The sequence below is a fragment of the Lynx canadensis genome, chromosome C2 (assembly GCF_007474595.2).
Source record: "Lynx canadensis isolate LIC74 chromosome C2, mLynCan4.pri.v2, whole genome shotgun sequence".
Taxonomy (NCBI): Eukaryota; Metazoa; Chordata; class Mammalia; order Carnivora; family Felidae; genus Lynx; species Lynx canadensis.
The window spans coordinates 97,943,209-97,963,708 of NC_044311.2; the positions used below are offsets into that span (position 1 = coordinate 97,943,209).

At 37.7% G+C, this 20,500-nt stretch overlaps 1 protein-coding gene and 1 non-coding gene across 4 annotated transcripts in view; both read left to right on the forward strand.

The window, feature by feature from the left end:
• The window catches only part of ZBTB20 (zinc finger and BTB domain containing 20), a 769,186-nt gene that overhangs the window by 372,843 nt on the left and 375,843 nt on the right, over window positions 1–20,500 (forward strand). The window lies entirely within an intron of this gene.
• Window positions 14,375–14,528, forward strand: LOC115524355. The gene has a single exon (XR_003972058.1). It is a non-coding gene; the product is annotated as a small nucleolar RNA SNORA62/SNORA6 family (small nucleolar RNA).

Below are 20,500 nucleotides of genomic sequence, written 5' to 3' on the forward strand. Positions count from 1 at the left end.
AAAGTCAATTTATTATTGACATATACTTCAGTGTTAAGAAATTTTGAAATATTTCCATGGTAGAGCATGGTTCAGGTTTTGGAAAATGGATCTTTCAACTCAGGTTTGCTAGTTTCATTCTCTGTAGTGGTGAAAAGTCATTTTTGGCTCACTCTTTTTTTAACATGAAATAATGACTGATTAATGTTAGATAGCAAAAAAGTCTTCTGGAGTCTTTTGACATATATATTTTGAGTAAATGTAAAATAAATGAATAAATGTCCATGTATTACATAATTAATAAAAGCAGTCCTTAAATAAAGAAGTTTCCATTGACTTATTTTTTGGTTAGTACTGGTTAAATTTTAAACTAATATATTAAATTCTGATGATCTGGCTTTCTAAGACTATCTGGTAAATTTCGTGTACTCAGTAAACTTAAGACAAGGTGACTTTTTTGGTTGCATGATGTTTTCATGGTAATCTATTCCTCAGTGTAAAAATACCATCTTTCTTAAGCCTGAAGGGATAATAACCAGTATATGAAATCTAGTTTGGGCCCAATATATCTGCTGTATGAAATGTTCTAAGCCAGCAAGTCACTAAATTCAGAAATTGAGTATTCTGGAGCCAGATGCATGAGAATTGTACTGCCTTGAATTGGAGGGTTCATGCAAATTTTCTGATCCAGAGATTTTTCATATTTCTTTTAACAACAGAATCCTCTTTTCAAAATAAATGATTGGAGCCTTTATATATGAACCAGTAAGAGTAGTATTTTATTAAACTTGTATTATAAATTAAAATTATGTATCATTTTAATATTATAGAAGTCAATTACTAAGAATATAAAGGTGAATATGAGAAGAAGTGGAAACTCAGGACTGGATTATTATAGCAGACTAAGCTCAGTGTATTTTTGTATGAGGGATGGAGTACTTATGGTGTCAAGAAAATCATGAGTTACGCGTAAGCAATTGCAGATACCAACAGTTTTTTGTTTGTTTTGAACAGCTGGCCTTCTGATATCAGGGTCTTAATTTGAGGCCTACATGAAAACTAGTTAAACCTATTGTATGTACTTATCTATTAGCAACACATTAGTCTCCAATATGTTTTTTAAAATTACATAAATACATTTAACCCATCCCCTGCCCATCTTCCTTCCAGCAACCCTCAGTTTGTTCTCTCTAGTTAATAGTCTGTTTTCCAGTCAAATGGGTGATGGGTACTTGGAGGGCACTTGTGATGAGCAGTAGGGTGTTGTATATAAGTGATGAATCACTAAATTCTACACCTGAAATAGTACACTGTATGTTAACTAACTGGAATTTAAATAAAAACTTGAAATAGGAAATAAAATAAAATTACATAATACATTTAATTTGCATGCCATTTTTATCACAATTATAAATTTACATTTTAATTAAACATTTAACATCTCAGTCATCTCTTTGTAATCATCTGTTTGTGAGCTTGGGGACCATGAAGCATAGTTTGAAAACCACTACTTTGGTTCAAATTTTTAGGAAGTAACCTTATTTTTTCCTCTCTGTTCCTCTATTATTTGAAGACAATTCAACCCTTTGGGGATGCTTTTTCTTGTGGGTTTTGGTATATTTGAATTCTTTCTTCAGCTAGAGGTTAAAGTCCTAAAGGGCAAGAATCTTGTTTTTGTTTCTTTGCTTTGTTCTCTTCATGAGACTAATATTACACATTGTGTATAGACATGGGGTTCGTTCAGTCATAGTTACCATCTGTGCACACTAGAAAATTTGCAAAAAGGGCCCAAATCACAGTTTCAACCCCCCTCTCATCTATCGCTCTATGTTTCTACTTCTGTTCCCACATGATGATGTTGATAACAAAAACGGTTCAGTGAATTCTCTGGGCTTCCAGTTTTCAGAGTTTCCAAGATGGGGCTGTGAATCCACAAATTGTGGCTTTTGAGGGTGGCACTTTGAAAGAATGAGTGCTGGAGGGGTGGAATAAGGTTCAGGGACAGGACCTTCTGATAAACTAGAGCAAAGGGAAGGAGGGGGAGGAGGCTTAGAGGTAGAGAAGAAGTGAAAAGGTGAGGTAAATGCTAGTGTGGAAGAAGGAGCCGTTTACGTGATAGAGGCAAGATAGTTCTGGTACGACTAGTGCCTTCTCTGAAAGCATTGAAGTGTGCAGAAGAGTGGCCAAAAATCAGAATTGACTCTCTGGGCCACAAATACAAAATCAAGTCCAAAGAGAGAATGTGGCATAAGCTATGACACCAACCAAATGATATCAGAGCCAGAGCAAGAAAAACTTGTGTAGAACTCAGAATACGCTGTTGCTTTCCACCCTTCCGTAGGTTTTGGGTATCCAGGTAAGCTTAGCCGTTAGGGAGCTCCCCAGTATGAGCGTCATGCCTCACTGAGACCACTACTTGATGAGCCAGTGAGGAAACAAAAGCAATATAGTATGCTGTGAATTCACAGAACCCAAACTAAGGCTGTTTATACAAATAGGTAACATTTCTACTTACTTACTTGAAAAAGATCATTTTTTTATAATATAGGTGTTTACATAAAGCCAATAAAATGTCTTGTGTGTGTTAGAACATTTTGCTTTTATGTGGTAGACCATTTACCTCCTCTTCAGTGTCTGTTGAAACATTTATTTCCTATTCTCTATTTCATTCCTGTTGCAGCATTTATGTATGATTTGTTTGTTACTTTTATCAGTTGATCTTGCCCTCCCCATATGCTCGTGTCTGACTGGCCTAGTTTCCCACATTCAGTATGTGATCTCTAGCCCTTCTTAAATATTAATTAGTGTAATTGAATTCCCTCCAGTATTTCTAACCTCAGGCACCTGAATCTTAGTGTTTTTATTAGAAGTGATTTGTGCATTTAAAGTCCAACCTGCCTTCCCATTTCCCATCCCCCAAACAACTTTTCTTGATTAGGTAAAGGTCGGGGTACATGCCTGCCTCAGAGAAGGTTTCATGGGAAAATAAAAGTATTATATGTCACAACCTTTCTCTGTTAAAGACTGAAAAATACAAAGCTGTCTTGAATCTTTTGCAAAGAAAATCATCCAGAGTGAATAAGAAAAGGATGTAACCGTGTCCAGGTGCACAGCTAGAAGTCAACAACAGAAGCCAGGCAGAGCCATCCATAGAGATGGAAGCAAAGCCTCACCTAATCACAGCCCATTCTCCACTGGCAATACACCCAGGCCCAAGGACAAGACCTTAAGTTCTCCTACTCTTTTAGTTTGCAGATCCACCTCTGACCAGCATGCCGTCTCTGGATGCAGTCCATGATTACACATGAGTGACTCTCTTCCTTGGCAGGAAATATGAAAAAGGAAAAGGAGAAGAGCCTGAAAATAGGGCTAGAGAATCATAAGCTAGTGAGAAGATTTGTCAATAAGATGACTAATTACTGCCATTCATATCTGAGGAAAAGCAAAAAACAAACAAACAAAAAAGTTAGATGACTAGAGATGTAGAATATGTTCTGATTTTTAGAAAGTAGAAGAAGGTAGTTTATAAGGACAAACAACATGATGTCGGCCCTGAGCAAAGGCCTAGAATGTATTATTAAAACAATAAAGCATAAAGCAATGGTTTATGATTCCCCTGGAAGAAGTGGTTCTTGCTGGAAACCAGAATGGCTTCAGTGAAAGCAGGTCTACAATATGTGATCTGATCTTGCCTGGTTAGATGTACAGATGGATTAGTAACTGGTTGAATGACCACACTATTAAGTGCAAATAAATGTCTCAATGTCATACTAGAAGGGAGTCCTATGGAATATTTCAGGAATAACCTAAGCCTTCTCTTGGCCACCATTTTTTTTCAATTACTGGGATGAAAGCACGTCCATCAGAGTTGCAGATGACGTGAATCCAAATGCATAGAAAAGTTGTTGAATTAAGTAATCAAATTCCAAAGACATCTCGGAAAATTGGAGCAATGGGATACATCTAGCTAGAGGAAAGTTCTAAAATGAATAAAGGCCAGACTTTGTCTTCATATTTTTAAAGACTATTCATGAGTTATATGGGTGGTATATGGCTTAACAAGCCAGTATAAGAAACCTAAACAAATAGGAACATCTTCAGAGGAAAGTGAGCAGAATGATAGGGAAATGAAACATGTGATACAAGGAATGGTTAAGGGAACTGGGATTGTTTAGAAATTCATGAAGAATGGGGGCACCTGGGTGGCTCACTTGGTTGAATGTACAACTCTGGATCTCAGCTCAGGTCATGATCTCACAGTTTGTGAGATCAAACTCCACATCGGGCTCTGCACTGACAGCACAGAACCTGCTTGGGATTCTGTCTCTCTGTCTCTCTCTGCCCCTCCCCTGGTGCTCTTGCTTTCATTATCTCTCTCTCAAAATAAATAAATAAACATTAAAAAAAAAGAAATTCACAGGGCCCCTGGGTGGCTCAGTCGGTTAAGCGTCTGACTGTCGGTTTCAGTTCAGGCCATGATCTCACGGGTTCATGAATTCGTCAGTTCAGGCCATGATCTCACGGGTTCATGAATTCGAGCCCCGCATTGGGCTTTGTGCTGACAGTGCAGAGCCTGTTTGGGATTCTCTCTCCTTGCCCCTCCCCCACTTATGCTATCTCTGTCTCTTTCTAAATAAATAAATACACTTAAAAAAAATAAAGAAATTCTTGAGGAATGAATATGATAACTATGTTCAAGTACACTAAGGACTGTCACATGGAAGATAAATTATGTTGTTTCCTGTGACTCCAAGTAGAACACAAGCCAGTGGTAAAATATACAAGAATATATATTCAGGTCAATTTATAAAAAATAACTTTGTAACACCCTTATGTGCTCAAAGCTGGAAAACAGACAAGAAAGAAAAAATATTAGTCTGGAAGACAAACCTAGGTTAAACTTTGGTTATGCCACTTATCGTTTCTGTCTCTTTGGGACATGTTTCAAATGTCCCATAATCTGTTTCTGTACCTAATAAGTGGATTTAACCAATTCCTACCTTGCAAGTTGTAGAACTTCAGCGCCTGTATTAGTTTGCTAGGACCGCCATACCAGACTATCATAGACCAGGTGGCTTCAATTACAGGAATGTGTTTCTCAGTTTGGGAGGTTGGAAGTCCAGGAATTGAAGTGTCAGCAGAGTTGATTCCTCATGTGGTCTCTCTGCTTGGTTTGTAGAGGGCCTTCTTCTCACTGTGTCTCCTCATCCCTGGTGTCTCTTCCTCTTTTTATGAGGGCACTAGACCTATTGGACCAGTGCCCCACCCTCATGGCCTCATTTAACCGTATCTATCTCTTTAAAGGCCCTATCTCCAAATATGGTCATACTGGGGGTTAGGACTTCACATGTGAATTGGGAGATTGAGGAGGGGTTATATTCAGTCCCTAACAGTCCCTAATATCAACAAATATTAACTCCCCGAGACCAGGGTGTTTGAGCATGGACAGCCACTTTGCAGAGACGCTTTACAGGGTGTTAAAGCCTTAGATAATTATAATCTATAATTTTAATGAACTCCAACACTAATATTCTGTCATTATAAAAATAAAATCTCGGGGCACCTGGGTGGCGCAGTTGGTTAAGCGTCCGACTTCAGCCAGGTCACGATCTCGCGCTCCGTGAGTTCGAGCCCCGCGTCGGGCTCTGGGCTGATGGCTCCGAGCCTGGAGCCTGTTTCCGATTCTGTGTCTCCCTCTCTCTCTGCCCCTCCCCCGTTCATGCTCTGTCTCTCTCTGTCCCAAAAATAAATAAACGTTGAAAAAAAAAAAAAGTGAAATAGCTCAAATAATTTAAAAAAAATAAATAAAATAAAATAAAATCTCCAGTGGAGCATCAACTCTGAAATTCTGCAATGCCCTGAAATGCTCAGTCGGAAGGTAGTTGTTCGGTACATACAACAACCTTCTTTAATAAATGTTTTCATTTACTATTTGAAATTTCAGTCTAATTCACAAATATTTACTCATATGCTAGACCTCCCTTAACTTCTTCAGCCCAAATTCCCGAGATGCATTCTAGGTGAAACCTCTGTGTCTTTTGTGGGAAGACCTTGCTTTGCCAAACCTCCGAATGCTCTAAGTCAGAAGTTGTGCATATGTAAGTGAAGGGAGAATGTAACTATCTTAAAACAAAAAGGCGAAATAGGGAAGTTGTACAAGTAAATGCATGTAAAAAGTAAAAATAACAAGAGGTATGTTAATTTAATCCAAAGGTTTCAAAGTCTGAATCTACGGCTTTGAGGCTTTTGAGTTCAGAACAACAAATGAATGATTTATTTTGTTCATACATGCAATGCTGTTATTCCTCATTTTAATATGCATAGGTATTGGCCCCATGCTTAGAAACTAACAGTTTAAAGTTGAACCTATGCTAGAAGCCAGGCTCTGAGTTTGGTTAGTCTTTTGGTTTGTCTTTCTTATAACGAGTATTTCTGTGGAAATAGGGCTGTGTTGTCTCTTGTGTCTGTGTGTAGTTGGAGTTACCTTTAAAAGCCAGTATTCTAAGCCAGTGAAATAATACATTCTCTTCTTTTTCTCTTGACAGACTAAGTAGTATTATACAGTAGCACGTCTTCTCAAGGAATGTATACGTTTTTTGTCAAATGAACTAAAAACAAACAAAAAACCTGAACACTAACAGTGATTGTAACAGTTGGCAATTGAACATTGCCTCCCCTTGAGAGGGCCAGTTACTGTAACTAGACATTTACAACTGAGAGTAGGGTCTCTGGTTTGGAAAGAGCATGGCAGCTTGAGCTGGATTACCCGTATCCCAGCCTCCTGGCTCTGCCACTTGTGACCTCGGGCAGGCATCAGATTCTCTGAGCCTATTCCATGTTATGTAAAACTCTATATTTGGGCTTCTTTTCAGGTCTGCACAGAGTTTGACCCAATGTAATTTATTTCCTTCTTTGATCCTTAATTCTTTCACCTTCTGATAGGTATAATATTAATCCTTTCCCTACTTACCTATCCCATGGGATTGTCGAGACAATCAAATAATATGATGTTTGTGAAAGTGCTTTATAAACTGTAAAACACTGTACAAATGCTATTTCTTTCTTCTTATGAGTGGATGGGGATGCTTAACTAGAAATGGAATTGGGACCAGCCAGGAATTAACGTTGATACTGTTTCCTAAGAGACGTTAGAGGCCTCATGTTTTTGTCTATTTAAATTGCCTGAACTGATCTGTAAAATGAAGATCTTTAACAAGAGGCATTAAAGTTTATTGTCTGTTTTTCTGTGGTACTTCCCAGGGAACATAGGAAACATTTTTTTCCTTTTATTTTTTTCCCCTGTATTTTTGGGCTGCTGTCTATTCTTGAAAATACTAAGACAAATTCTTATCCTTTGAAACTGTGGGGATCTGGGCCCATGGTGCTTACTATCATTATTTCTGTTGCACTTGTGGTAATTGTTGTTATTATTAATTATACTTCATAATTATATAGCTTCTTATTTTAAGGAAAGATAAATGGCTAGAAAATAAACAAGTTGCTGTTACAGAGAGATGTTTGGAGTTTCAAACATTTTAAATCCACTTTTGACCTTTTTTGCACATTCTACCTGAATCTTCAAACAGAACATTTTTTTGTTCCACCATTGAAAATAAAATACTAACTAGTGAGATGGTGTCCTCAGAGTCATGCATGAGAAAATAGGGTCAGAGAATTTCATTTCCTCTTTCTGCCTTTTAAAATAATTCTTAAAGTGTAGTTACTAAATAGTGGAAGTCTGTTTAAGAGAGAGATTTTGAAGCAGGAGGTGGAAATAGTTAAGCAGTGACCTGCACCTAAGAGGGAGTTGAAAGTAGCTTGAGGATTATGGGGCAGGCAATCAAGTGTAACACGGGTACAAAATGTGCAGCATGGATCGATAGAGGCTCTCTAGAATAAAAAGTCCACCCACTGTCTTTAATCTCTTGGCTCTATTATTTTCAATTCTTGAATAACCTTAATGCTGATGAAGTGTTCTCTAAGTTTCCAGGCTGGTTGGCTTGGGGTCCCGTGCGTCACGGGTCTCCTCATTCCCACAGTTAAAGACTTGAGTTCAGTAGAGAGACGAGGAGTCAAAGTAAGCATTTGTGTTTCCTTGGGTAACTTCCATGTAGGTGCTTCTGTGACTTGGTATGCAAAGGAGGATGAAATTTTACAGGAAATAAAGAAGGTATTCAGTTATTCAATTATTTCTTACTTTGAGGAAAACCCTCCTCTATCCAACTGTCATCATCTTCTAAAGCAGTGGTTCTCAAAGTGACCAGCAGCATTTGCACACCTGGGAATATATTATAACGCAAACTCTTGGGCTTCAGCCCAACCTACTGAATGGAAACTTCGGGGTGGAGTACAGCAGTTTGTGCTTGAAGAAGCCCTCCAGGTGATTCTGATACATAATATAATTTGAGAACAAGTGTTCTAAAAAGATGTTGAATTACACTGGGATTATATTGGAGCAAGTAAAAACTCTATCAAAAAAACAACAGTGACTTTTGGAATTTAGAACTCTATCGTTTTACCCCAAGTTATCTTTTGTAAACTATTTCACAGTTGTATCCTAAACTATTGAATACTTTTTACCTCGACTTGCTGTTCATATCAACATTTGCCCCCATCCTAAAATGATCTTTGTGTCTCTTTCTAGACAAATTTTTATTCATTCTGAATCATCCAACTCAAATACTGTTCCTTGCAAAAACTTTACCAGTCACGTCAGCATTCTTTCAATTTGGTTTTCTTAGTTCTCAGTGTCCATACTGTTCATGTAAGCCTTATGACATTTCTTGGATACCTTTTATAATAAACTGTCAACTATTACAATAAACATTGCATTTATTTAGTACCCACTATGGTCACCACAACCTTCTCAGAGAGTCCTGTGCCCGAGTTGCTGAGATCTTAAGTAGCTTACCCTAGCTCACACGGTAAGTATTAAAAAGAAGATTCTCCTTTAGACTTACTCACTATGCTATATTATCTAATAACATTGATAAACTTTTCTCATATTGGTATTTTTTTATTCTCCCCAGCTTAACTGTATGCCCAATTGCAATTAAAGACCACAATTCTCTTGTCTTTACAATAACTTTTAGAATATAGAGAATTAATGCATATCTGTTGGCATATTGTATTACAAATTCTAAATATTTCTGGAATTTGTCTGGCTTTTTCTTTGGAAAATCGTGAAAGTGAAGGTTTTAACATTTCCTCTTAGATCCAGAAAGCTGTCCACTTATAGATTATCTTTATTTTAGCAAATTAATTCATCGATTGCATTTAAAATATTCAATTCACAATTGTGCATTGATTCTTATCATCAATTTTAATAAATGCATTTCAAGAATACTTTATAAAAATGCCTTTAAAGGAGGGAATAGCTACTTTTGTTATTTAAAGAATTTACCAGTTTTCAGGAAGTTAGTTGATTGTTTTATAAGAAGAAAAAGGATAAGTTGAAAATGAATCTGACCCTTGCCTGTACACTTGCATGTACATAATGGTGATGGAAAAAAATGAAGATAATATTAGCAGCTAAATAGTAATTATTCAGGAAGTGTATTTCATTGAAAAAAAAGGTTTTTTTTTAATCTGTAAGCATAACATACTCTGTGAACATGTTATATTTGTGCATTATTTAAGTTCACCTGGCTGAATTCTTACCTAAGGAAAAGAAATCTTAGCTTCTCCCAGGTACAGGCCACAATGTGTGACTATTTGGGGGATAAATATTTGGCCAATTTCTATTGCTTTATAGCTGTTCCATCATCGTGAGGATCCTCGATCCTAAGTCAAAGTCACATGGATGGTTGCGAAAATGCATTTTCCTGGATTCCATCCCTACATATTGAATTATAATCCCTGGGATTGTAGCCCAGCAAGTTACATTTGTAACAATCACTTCCAGGTGATGCGAATGCACAATTAAATTTGAAAAGTCACTTTTATTTGGATTAATTTTTTTTTCTTTTCCCTCTGGGGGATCAAATCTTCCAGAAAACTGAGGAGTGAGTCTCAACACTGATGTCTTTTAGGCAGAGAGCTTCAGTGACAACCTTAAGTTATTATTGTATTTGCCTTCAACAGACTTTTATTTAGTTTGGATACTTTTGTTTGCCAGGTACTCTTATCTAAATTAATCAGTTCAAAACCCAAATCATTCTGTGATATAAGTATTCTTGGCCCCATTTTAAAGATGAGATAATTAAGGCTTAGAGAAGTAATTACCTTTCTGAAGGTCACCCAACTAGTAATTGGATTCAGTTTGACTCCAGAATGTGTGTTCTTAAACTCCAAAACAGGAGTGAGTCACAATTTGAAATCAGATCTTTTCAATCCTGCCTTTCCCTTTTTAAAAAGCCAGCTGCACAGTAAAGCTGACAGCAGCTAATTCCAGGTTTGTGTCCAAACTCTGAGATATTATGATGTTAGTCCATAGTCGTCCTTACATTATTGACTGGTAGCTGTAGTGTTATCATGTGACAGGCTCAATCAGTAAGCCATCACCTTCAATATTATCAGATGGATCAATGGAAGCATCATCAACATAAACCTGTCTGATAGTCTTCCTTGTCTTCTATTGTTCTTAAGAGACCTGATATATATTCTATGCAAAGATCACTACAAAAAGGTTTTTATCATTTTATTAAGGGATTTTCTACAACAATATCAGGCTTCATTTCCCTCAACAATGCTTTGTTTTGATAAATCTTTTGCAAATACAGCTGGTACCTCTGTATGGCCGACTCAATGGTTTTTAACCTTGGCAGCACATTCAAATCACCTATGGACTTTTAAAAATACACAGATGCTTGGGTCTAACTCCTACAGATACTGAGTCATGGGGTCTGGAGTGGGGGCTGGACATGGATTGTTTATAAAGCCTCACAAGTGCTTCTATAGGCGTGTAGGATTGAGAATCAGTGATCTAATTCATTACTTGGCAAAGAATTTGAGAATATCTTATTTACTAAAAGAGCAATTGAAGGAAGCAAAATCCCTCCATAAGTCCTATAGTGAGTCCTTGGAAATAAAAGTGGAACTCATGAGCAGCTTGAGAAGCTGTTGCTTGGGCTATCCAAATATTCAGATTTGACTCTCAGATAATGAAAAGGCAAGAAATAAGAAGCCATTAGAGCATGGTACTAAGTGGAATTATGAGAAACCATCTGTAAAATGTTGTGGGGTTTGGAAGGACCTGTTCTTTTTAATAGACATTTTTGTAATAGAAAACAGGGTAATGGAAATAGCAGCATATTTTAATCTGTCTGCATTTCCTTGAGATAAAAATAAAATAAAAGGGAAGGGCATAACCTTGCAAATGTATCTTGATCTCATATTATTTTTGCAAGATAGACAGATATGGGGCCACTAGTCAGCCCAACTCAGGGCTAGCTATCAAATCAGAGCTCACTCTTCAAATCCCAGCACTAATCGAGATGATAAAGAGCTACCTTTAGATTAATCCTGCTCTGGACTTTAGACGAAAGATACTGCAGTTTAATTACTGAGTGAAATTCACTTTGTCTGATCTGCCTGTCTTTGCTGTAATGTAATCAGCATCACCCCCATCTGAAACATGGGGCTGTGAAGTCCAAGGACCTGTGTGATTGGAGGAAACAAAATGATGCTCAAACAACAAGCAGCCGCAGTGCAGTAATTATTCAAACCTTGTTTTCATCTGTATGTCATTCTCCTATTGGCTTGTCATGACAGCAACTGAAAAAAGGATGGGAGAGCATGTGATTGAAAGGGAGATTGACCTGAAGGAATCAGACCAGGTGTGGGAGGGAAGAGCCAAGCTATATAAAATCTTAAGGCTAATTAAACTTGGTTTTTCTTTAATATATATCCCACTGGCTGTTCCTGATCCCACAAGTCCAAGCTAAACCATTCAGCTGATATGTCTGTCTGCAATTAAAATCTCCCCTTCAGTTGAAGCTCTATAGTTTTTACTTCTCTGAAAATAATTTACTTTTCTGTTAAAACTGGCAATTACTTGACACATTTTTTTCCTATAAGTCTCACTGTAATTTTTAGAAGTTAAACTCAATAAGAGAAGAGGGTTGCAAGTTTTCTTCTGTCAGAGATACTGGCCTTTTCAAGCATCCTTTCTAGGTTTGCATGGACCCACTACCTTTCATACGGGAACTGAATCCAGAAAGGTACCTGGCTTCCCTGTGAACTGTTACCCCGTCTTATACAAAATGTTTAAAGTAAACATTAGTCCTTTAGTTAGAGAGTGGCTGAGCCAGGATTTGAACCAAGATTTGTCTGACTCTGGGCCAATCTCTTTTGACTGTACTCTCCTTCCTCCCTTTATTCTCACTAATTTATGGTTAATACCCCTCTAATTGACTCATTTAACACATTGCTAAGCGCCTCCTATATGTGTTGTGTTATACTCCACATATACATTAGTGAAACCTGGAAGGAAGAATCACCTAATATCTATCTTCAAAAGCTTTTAAGTTTGGTGGTTCGGTTGCTTTTGTGGCTTTTATTGTATGTTAACATTTTTTAAGTTTATTTATTTATTTTGAGAGAGAGAGAGAGAGAGAGAGAGAGAGACAGAATCAGTGGGGGAGGGGCGGAGAGACAGAGGGAGAGAGGATCTGAAACAGGCTCTGTGATGACAGCAGAGAGCCTGATGGCAAGGCTTGAACTCACAAACTGTGAGATCATGACCTCGGCTGAAGTTGGATGCTTAACCAACTGAGCCACCCAGGTGCCCCTGTATATTGACATTTTAAATCCAAAGAGCAATTGGAACATTAAGAACAAGTGCAAAATATGAAGTCCAAAAGGTCTTTTCTATTTCCCTGTTTTTTTCATAGTATCACAAATCTATCCATCACCGCAAAATCTCAGAATCAGAATTCCCAAGAATCTTAAGTTCTTATGACTCATAAAATATCAATCATCAAGTCCTGTCAAAATTTGCCATATATGATCCAACATCAAGACTCCTAAACATCGATGTTAAGCAGGCAAGCTATGGAATCAGATGACCTGGGTTTGAATTCTGGCTTTATCACTTATTAACTGTATAACCTTGAAAAATTTGCTTAATCATCATCTTTAAAAAGGAAACAATAAAGTGACTTGCCTTTTAGGACTGACATGCAGATTAAATGTGTTAATGTACATAAAGCACATAATCCAGTGCCTAGTACATAGTAGGGGCTTAATATTATCCTTTCTTCCTTTACAGTGTCTCTAGAACTTTTCATTTCTTTTCTATCTCTACCAATGCTACCAAGGTCAGATATTTATCTCATAGTGCCTGGGTTATTGCAGTGGTTCTCCCTTTCTCTTTCTCTGTCATTATTTCTGGGCTTTCCCTGTTTCAATTGATTCTGTCTACCATTCCCAGTTACTTATACTAAAATACCACTGTGATGATGCCAGTGCCCTACTTATAAGCTTTTAACAGACCTCTTTTGCCTATAGAATAAAGTGCATTAGTCAGCCCAATATTCAAGGACCCCTTCACATTCCAGACCTAACCTATCTTTCCAACATTATTACCTATTATAATTCCCACTAACTTGTTTATTTGTTGCTCCCAAATATGTCTTTCAATTTTCTGCTTCCATGCCTTCTCTCTTGCTCTTCACTTAACCTGAGTCTTATCACTTCCTGAATCGTATACATTTTTCTTAGTTCAAGTGTATTGTTTCACTGTAGTGAAGCTTTCCATTGTCAGCCTCGATATAAGAGGTGATTTTCTCTAAATCCCTATTCTGAATACTGAATTGCCTTGTATTGCAATTGTTTTTTGAGGTTATTTCAATAATTAGATATTAAGTACCTCAGACACAGGTCAGTGTTTCAAACATAATTTTTTTCCAGTGGCATCCAAACAAACCCAAATATAAGTATACAATGAATATACGCCAAATGAATAAGAGGTCTCCATTTGGAGTTTCTTCCTTGCTCTAACCACCTTTTCTTTCCGACAAATCACTTTGAATTTTGTCCTTTATTCATAGTGTATGTCTGTGCATATTTTGAAACTTCTCCCTCCTTGCTCCCCTTCTCTGATCACTCACTTATAATGCCTTTCCGTTCCACAGCCATAATGCTATCCCCTCACCCATCGTGTTCAGTCAGGCTGCTAATAGGCTCTGGTTTTTCTGTTCTAGTTCATTCTGTACTAACTACATCAATGCTAGGGTGATACTTGCTTATCTATAGAACAGAGATGATAGAACCTGCTCTTTTTATTTTTGGAAGTTGTCAAAAATGATAGCATATGTATATAGATATGACATTAACAGTATATGACAGTATTTTATAAACTGCAAAAAGCTTTATAACCATAAGGTATAGTTTATAGTGCCTAAATATCTTCAATTAAGCATGCATTCATGTATTAAATATGTACTTAAAATATTCTGCACATTGTTGAAGCTTGGAATTGAGGCCTCTGACTGGCCGATGAGCTCACAAGTGTAGGTTGTGTGCTATGTGAGGGGTAAGTCTTTCACTAACACCACAAGGATCTCTGGCCCAGTGAATGGAGTTCAATAGTAATTCTTGCTACAAGTACAAAAAAAATTAAAACAATATCAACAGTAAGGTTTGATGAGCTGTATCATATTTCTTGTATCTAACTAAGATATCCATGTCTATCTAAGGATTGTTCCTTCTGCATTCATGGATTTTCTCTTTTTCCATCTAATCCCACCCTTCTTTTGAGCAACTCACATTATGTAGCCTCAATCTATCTACAGGGCAGATGAGAGTCTTCCTTAAAAGACCTTCACTAAAAAGACTCTATTTTAATGTTTTGTTTTTTTTTGTTTTGTTTTTTTTTATAATTTTTTTTCAACGTTTATTTATTTTTGGGACAGAGAGAGACAGAGCATGAACGGGGAAGGGGCAGAGAGAGAGGGAGACACAGAATTGGAAACAGGCTCCAGGCTCTGAGCCATCAGCCCAGAGCCCGACGCGGGGCTCGAACTCACGGACCGCGAGATCGTGACCTGGCTGAAGTCGGACGTTTAACCGACTGCGCCACCCAGGCGCCCCTGTTTTGTTTTTTTTTTAATCAGCAAACAGGACTGTTATTTAGCAGACCAACAGGAAGAACCTTAATAATTCCTAACCACCCCTGAAACAGCATGAAAAATGAATCAAGCTTATCTTACAACACAGAGATCAAAATTGTGTAAATTATCTGACCATGTGGATTTTCTTGAAATTTTTGAGCCAAAAACCTAACCAGAGGACAATATTTATGATAACACCATTCAGACGTTGGTCCACTGCCTAGATCCAATTTTTCCTTAGGTGCTATGTTTCTATTAATCAGGAGATGAATTGATGGACAGTGATGGTGGCTTAGAACTTGAAATCATAGTCCCTAACAACCCAGTACTGCACAGAGGCATTTCAACTTTATTTTATTATTATCAAATGGAACGAGGACAGGCAGATCAGTCTTCATTCCATGGTTTCTAATGGCAGAGTGGGCCCAGAATGTTCCACAGGAGGTTCAGTGGCAGGCAGGCAATAAGGGCCAGCCAGCCTTATATTGTATAGCTTACCTATGTTGGTTTTAAAAAAACAATGTGTCCATATTCTGGAAGCACATACCTTTATTGTCCCTGAATTCCTGTGGACATTATCAGTGGATTCATATTCCCATGAATTTTCTATTCCATGAGATCTTGACCTCATGGCTCTAAGTTTTGAGATTTTGATGATAAGCAGTAGGTGTCTTCCAGACTCCTTTCTTGTTTTCCCCTTCCTTACCCCAATTCTACACATCATTCAGCTGCCACCAAAATACTCCCTTGCCTAACTGTCACTCTCTTCCAAGGGGATCTGATATACCAGAGGCAACAAAATCTTTATTCTTTTCTACTGGCCTTTTGGCTCTTCCTGCTTGTTTGGAGTTTTGAGTTAAATTTTTCAAGTTAATATTTAACTCATGAGATAACTGTTTACAAAATTGTTGGTTGGCAATCAGGGAGTTTTTCCCCTGGATTAATATGGTTAAAGTTTAACTTAGTGGAACAGCTCATAAAAAAAATAATAAATATATGTATATAATTAAATAAAAGTATTAACTCTGGGAATTTTGCTGATATGTTTTCATGATTCAAAATGGAATATTTGTTCTAATCTAGATAAAAGAAAGACCTTGGTTACAGACCTGGCAAGCTGACTGTGGAAGAATTTAAGTAGAAAGGAACGCCAGAGTCTACTCCTGGGTTGCAAATGACATGCAAATAATGAGAACAACCCTTTTTTTTTTTTTTCTTAAGAAAATACCCTGTATTCATATTCTTGGTAATATCACATTCAAAAGAAGTTGTTGGGAATCTCTCCAAACAGCATATTTGGCTAATTTTAGGCTTTGATAATCCCTGTGCTATCTTGTGATATTTTGTCATATCAGTGACCTTATGTGTTACAATGTTATCAAAACTTAGAGACAGATGTGTGGTGAAATGACTCTGTTCAGGTATTGCTCTTCGGATGTATTCATAAGTCAGAAAGGGCTGTTTCTTCTCCTGAGATAAAGGCGAACTCAAGCTTCATTTGTCGATTGCGAGAGCATATATTGTGTTCTTATGAGAAATCTTCATGCTTTTGCTAGGGTTCACGGGTCCAACCTAGAATTGAAATCATATTCAAGTTATTCTGGGTTTTCATCTTTACTTCTTGCAATGTAGACCTCAAAGATCAACTGTTGGAAGAAAGTGGGTGGAACAGTTAGGTAAATCTGGTAGGACTATGAGGGGCTGCATATATGTGCATTTCAAGTTTAACATGTGCTCTGAAATTCTGTGCCATTGAAGATACTCTGTGTTTTGGCTATATGTAGAAGTCTACTTGGCTGGTTTCTACTCAAAGGATAATTGTCAGTTGTTAATAATTTTTGCTGTAAGAATAAATGAGCTTGAAGCCATTTATTTAGAAGAACCAGATTTTCTGCTCTATTCTGCATTTCAGAGTCATAAAGCCAGACATTCAAAATCTGGATATCTCACAAGCACCTTCTAAGATTGTTGTTTTGCCAAATATGCTGTGTTTATCCTAAGTCAGAAGTCACTTAAGGTAGAATTATAAGTAATAAATTTCAAATCTGAAGAGACTTAAATAGGTTTTAAGTGCCCAATAAGGTAGGAGGAAGAAGTAGAAAGAGAGGTGTCCCAGAAGCTAGCCACAGTCTCAAGTAGGAGGAATTTGTTAACCATGTTAAGTCGCTGCTGAGAAGCTGAGTAAAATGAGAATGAAAACGTGCACCTTGGATTTGGCAACAGCAGACATGGTAGAGTGGGATGGATAAAAGCCTTGTTGGATTGTGTTGAGGAAAGAATAGAAAGTGAAGATACAGTAATGGCTCATAGAGACAATTCTCTCAATAAATTTTGCCAGGAAAGGAAGACAAGTGGAAAGTAACTGGAGAGAGACTTGGGATCAAGAGAGTATCAAACAAAGATATGCAAAGCATGGTGGTTTCTTGTCTTGTTCTATGCTTTGTCTTTGTTTGATTTGCTTCCCCAGTTGAAAAACAATATGAATTAGAATTGAAGCCTCAGATCTGGAGTAAGAGATGAAAAAGGCAAAACCGGCCTGGTAAAATGTGAAAGGTATTGGCCGAAAGTCAACAGATTTTGGTTTTAGGTCAAATTCTACCGGCTCCCAGTAATAAGGCCCTAAATACCATTTCTGTATCTGCCTACTTATTTATTGATAGCATGCAAAGTCCATTTATGATATTCTAGTTCCAGAAAGGAAAAAACAACAGACATATTTCCAGAAACCCTTCTTTAGTAGAAATAAAATTTATATTGTTTTTAACCACTTACAAACTCTTTATTATTTAGAAAGCTCTCACATCTTGTTAGTTAACCCTCACAAGACTGCTACAAGGTAGTGGCTATATTGTTTTACTTAATAGATAAGGTAACCAAGACTATGAAAGATTAAGTAGCTGGCGAAATCGTACAATATGTAGATAGCAGGAGCAGGGCTGAAACTCCAAATTTTAGACTATAACTCAAAGATACTTCCCACCTCATAGTGCTCCCTATTTCCCCTGTAGTCTTTTGTTTTATTTTCTTTTGTTTTGTTCACCTCACTTTTCAGTGATTCCCCTTTTTTCCATTTTTGGTCCAGGTTTCTATTATTTATATTTCTTTCCATTCTACTTCTCCAGGGATTTCTGAGTATGCCCATCTCCCTAAATATCCACATTTAAAAGAATTTTTTTAATGTTTATTTATTTTTGAGAGAAAGAGAGAGCACAAGCCGGGGAGGGGCAGTGAGAGAGAGGGAGACACAGAATCTGAAGCAGGCTCCAGGCTCCGAGCCGTCAGCACAGAGCCCGACGTGGGGCTTGAACCCACAAACCATGAGGTCATGACCTTAGGCAAAGTCGGACACTAACAGACCAAGCCACCCAGGCACCCCAATATCTGCATTTCTTCATAAAACAGAACCAAATGCATAGGGTTAGGGGGTCTGCATTAAGTGCATAGGAAGAACAATCCTACACCAAAATCCGGTACTAGTCTAGTGATACTGTGTTGCAAACAACCCATGGAAAATCAAGGCTTTGACCACAATGGCTAGTGTTAGCAGTGGAAACTCCTTCATAGTATCTTGTCATTTGGCCCTTCCTAGTTTTTAAATCCAAATGGAAAGGGAAGAGCAAGAAAGTAGGAGGAGAAAATGGGAACTGGGAAGGGAAGAGATGGCACAGAGGGGTACAAGTGTTGCTTAGTGTAGGCCCTGCAGACCAAAAATTATTGTGTTTCTAACACTATTGATTTTTTCAGCAGCTGATATTTCAATCTGGGTGCAGTGTGTCTGTGAGTCTACGCACACTGTCAAGAAGAAATATGATAGTGTCTTAAAAGATTAATAATATCGCTGGTCCTCTGGAGGCCTGTCTTAATTCACTGGCCTGTTCCCTGGCATGTACTGTAATTTATCTAGTCTGATTTGAATAGCAAATGGCAATCGGCTGCCATTAGGGAAATGGGCATCATTCTTATTGATCCAGCATGGGCTGGATTTTATTTAAGGAGAACTGCAAAATGTTATTACCTTCAGGAAGAGAAGCTGAAAAGGGAGCTTTTCCCTCGTGTATTTTGGAAATGTTCTACCTTTAAAAGGGGGAATGGATTGTGGATTTAAGAGAACAGAGAGAGATGATGATCCTATTGTGTGAACAGGGACATGTACAGGCTGTTTTCAGCATAATTGTTTACCAGCAGGAAAGTGTGCTCATGATTATGAGAAACAGGCCATGGCCTCAGAGGTTAGAACATTGGAGAATTAGTCAGATCTGACCTGTTTCCTTGTCCAACTTTGTGAAAAGCCCCTAGTTGCTTAGAATCCACTTGTCAATCTGTAAAATGGGCTAAAAAACCTACTGGGCAAGGTAAGGTTTGCTTAGTGTTTGTCTTACATCCTGAGAGCTTGGATAAACGGTGCTATGGAATAAAACAGAAACAGCAAAGAGGGTCTATCTGACATTGGAGGGTGGGGTTTCAATATTTATTATTGTTCTTCACTTAGAACTCTTGAAGGGACAGGTTATGCGCTGAGTGATGCATGATGAACTAGCCTCATAATTCTCATTAACCATAACAGGCATCTCTCAGCTTAACACTGAATATATTGACTTTAATGTTCACCTATTAGTGGCAGATCCAAACCCGCACTCTTACCCTGTGCTACAGAATCGAGGAAAGCCGTCAGCCTTATGGTAGCAAGTGTGGGAGACAGACCCAGTCTCTTAGCCTACTCCTGACCCCCTTTGTCACAGGGGTAGGGGTTGACAGTGCCATTCCCATTAGAGCTTTGGAGATTAGCTGTGAAGGAGCACATGCACACCCACCCTGTTCCTAACCTCTTTCAGCAGCCACTGAAGGGGAAAAAGGTATGACAGAGGTGGCTAGAGGAAGTGCTTGTTGCTACTGAAATTCTTCTCCATTCCACCTCGGGTTGTTATGGAAAGAAACGATAATGTGCTACAGGAAATGGCCAAGTATAAAAGCAATAAAATAAATTGAAAATGACTTTGTTTTTTTGAGCGGCAGTAATTGCTATATGTTGTGATGTTTGCATAAGGAATTAGTTAATGTGTAGCAGAATGGCATGTGATACTTTTTATTTGCCTGATGACTATAGTCTCTGAGTGAATGACTTATTAAGGTTAATAAAGAAAAATTTGCTTGTGACTTGTAATGATCCAATTGCTAGAATTTAGCATCCCCTTATGCATTGTTGCCTAAAGGGGAGAAGGAAAAAAACCCACACACATTAATGGCCGACTGGCTATGATTTTTTATAGTGGTGTGAGAACAAACAATGTCTTCTAAATTGTTGGTCTGTCTATCTTTCTGCCTGCCTGGGCAGGAACGTTATGGCTTTCTTAATTCTCCTGTGTGATTTATCATCCTAAATTCATTGTTTTGCATAACTCTGCTCAAAATGAAGAAATGTCATTATTTTGCAGCGAAAAAGTTGTCATTTGCATAATGCCTGCCATTAA